A 2,964-nucleotide genomic window follows, 5' to 3' on the forward strand; every position below is an offset into this window, starting at 1 on the left:
TCCACTGTTAATGTTGAAATTGTATACATGCAAAACAAATCAGTTTTCTTGACTGTTTGCTTATGTTCAGAACATATGCTGATTTGTCAAAACTCTGCATACCAATATATTTTAGGAAAAAATGCAGGTCCATGTTGAACGTGAAAATAGAATCAAGTTTAAAATATTAAAAAATTCCATCTACAAGATCTAGTCATATGGTAGTGATGATGTCTCAAATGAGCAGTTTAAACATGGGGTTACTCCCTAATATAGTGCCAGGTAGAAATTACATCTCTCACACGCCCTTTTTCTACATATTCTTGGCAGTAAAAGATGCAACCCCTATGGGGACTTCAGGACCACATAGGAGGCAAAGACGATTAAGGATCTCAAGAGATATTGCAGAAAGAATTAGAAAATGTATTATTGAATATGAATAAACCTGTGCTAAAAATCAATTAGATGGGAACATCTAAAACTTTTTTTTTTAGTGGAAAACACTGAAGTGAGATTTCGTTATATATTTTACTGATGTTTTCTACTTTTCAATGAAAAGTCTTTTATTTTTACTTTTTCATAGTTTCTTCATAATAAGAAAAATAAATTAACACTAAATCTTATGGGATAAAAATTCCCCCTTTCAAAGAGGTCTTCTTGAGTATTTTCTTTTTAATAATACCAGTGAAAAAATATCTTTGATTCAGAGTACATATGTTTCTGAATTGTTTCGTTTTTATTATTTTGTTACTTAAGAATTGAAGTGTTATATAAGAAGCTTCAGAATATCTTCACAGGATGTTTTTCGAATTCCTAATTTTAGCAGTCTCTCATCTTCTAGGGCTTTATCAGCATTTTAGAACATCTGATTTTCTTGAAGCGTAACAGAAATAATTAAATCTTTCTAGTTGTATTTTGATTCAGAACTTTCGTTACGTAGAAGAACAACTGACTAAATATTGCAAGATCATCTGAATACTTAAAAAAATGTTAGCTTTCCTATCACACAGCAATTCTCATTGACTAATTCTATTTGATTTTTGGTCTTGGAATGTTCATCTAATAGTTTGTTACTGAAGTTAATCCATCATTTCCTAGGATTTTGCACTGATAAGAAATAATGAACAGAGAAGGTAGTAGTCAAAACTGGGACAGTTTTATAGGTTTTCAGTATTCAGAAGATCCATTCATTTTTGAAGACTGATCCCTCTACTTGGCTCTTGTGAGGCCCCATCTGGAGTACTACATCTAGGCCTGGGGCCCCCAATACAGGAAGGACATGGAGCTCTTGGAGCGGGTCCAGAGGAGGTCCACTAAGATGATCAGAGGGCTGGAGCACCTCTCCTATGAGGAAAGGTTCAGGGAACTGGGATTGTTTAGCTTGGAGAAGAGAAGGCTCCAAGGAGACCTCGTTGTAGCCTTCCAGTACTTGAAGGGAGTGTATAAGCAGGAGGGGGAACAGCTGTTTACATGGATTGATAGTGATAGGACAAGGGGGAATGGTTTTAAACTGAGACAGGAGAGGTTTAGGTTAGATGTTAGGAGGACGTTTTTCACACAGAGTGTAGTGACACATTGGAACAGGTTGCCCAAGGAGGTTGTGGATGCCCCATCCCTGGAGGTATTCAAGGCCAGGCTGGATGTGACTCTGGGCAGCCTGGTCTGGTGGTTGGCAACCCTGCACATAGTAGGGGGGTTGGAACTCAGTGATCATTGTGGTCCTTTTCAACCTAGCCCATTCAGTGATTCTATGATCTTTGGTGCAGGCACGTCTGCAGAAACAAAAGTGTCTTCTGAGTCATTTTGTAGTTTCCCTTTGTAATATATCCCTTAATTTTGAAAGCTGCTTTAATAAAGGTAATACAGCCTCAAACTTCTCATTTCTGGTTCTGGTTGCCCCGCAGTTGATCATTTACATGTGAACGCAGTGAAACAACTATTCTGGTCTTCACATCTCCAGTAGAATTTATTTCTTAGTTGTGAGTTCAGCATATTTATATTCAAGTAAATTAGAAATCCATTCATACCTCAAATATTTATTGGAGTAACACTTTTAAAATACTGTTTCTCGTACCAGTTTTTTAACACATAATATACACTAGATCTTCAGAGTTACAAGCGGATAAAAAAAAGCAGTGCACAGAAAATAAACAGCAATTATTACAGTATCCAAATGAATTATCAGGAGTGGAGGTCTTCATAATTCCTCAGTGATAATATGAGACTGTTTTATGAAAAAGAGATAGTTTTTTATTATTCAAAAAGCTTTAGTAGTCTGAGTTATAGCTGTTCAGTTGTTTCTTAGAAATTTGTCTTCGAAGAAGTACTGGTACAGTAGGCTGATATTGGAAGTGTTTTGTGAATGAGTCTGTACACATAACATTAAGAAAGTATTATTTTTAATATTTGTCTGTTTGAGACTACTAGGTTGTTTTTTTTTTATATGTAGTTTTATATAGGGTTAGAGATCAGACCATACAGTGTGGTGGACAGAGAACTTAGTGGCCGAAGCCTTGTCACAGGAAAAAAAAAAGCATGAAAGAAAAAAGATAAAAGATAAAAGATAAATAATGCAGAAAAGGTACTATAACTATGTAACCAAGGTAGACTTATAGTCTAGAATTGGTCGTAGAAACCTGCATTCCAGTTCCCTCTCTGAAGGCTGTTTCTGTATTTTATGTGAAAGTCATCCTTAAATAAGCAGTTTCCAAGGCAGGAATAGAAATTTGTGCCTTCCAGTTTTGTTTCTACTGGGCTACTACGTTTACTTCGTTTTGTCCATGAGTCTGTTTGATATAGTCCTTTATGTTTGCATGTTTTTACACAGAGCTCATTCTTAACTGACACCAAGAATAATGTGTTTCTAATGTATGTTTTATTTTAAAGCTCAAGGTACTGTGTTACTTCAGAACATGGAAGAGATTGGTTTTAATGTTGGTAAATATAATAGATGCTTCCAATAAGGTGATTGCACTATCTTACAAC

The sequence above is a fragment of the Meleagris gallopavo genome, chromosome 2 (genome assembly GCF_000146605.3).
Source record: "Meleagris gallopavo isolate NT-WF06-2002-E0010 breed Aviagen turkey brand Nicholas breeding stock chromosome 2, Turkey_5.1, whole genome shotgun sequence".
In the NCBI taxonomy this organism is placed as follows: domain Eukaryota; kingdom Metazoa; phylum Chordata; class Aves; order Galliformes; family Phasianidae; genus Meleagris; species Meleagris gallopavo.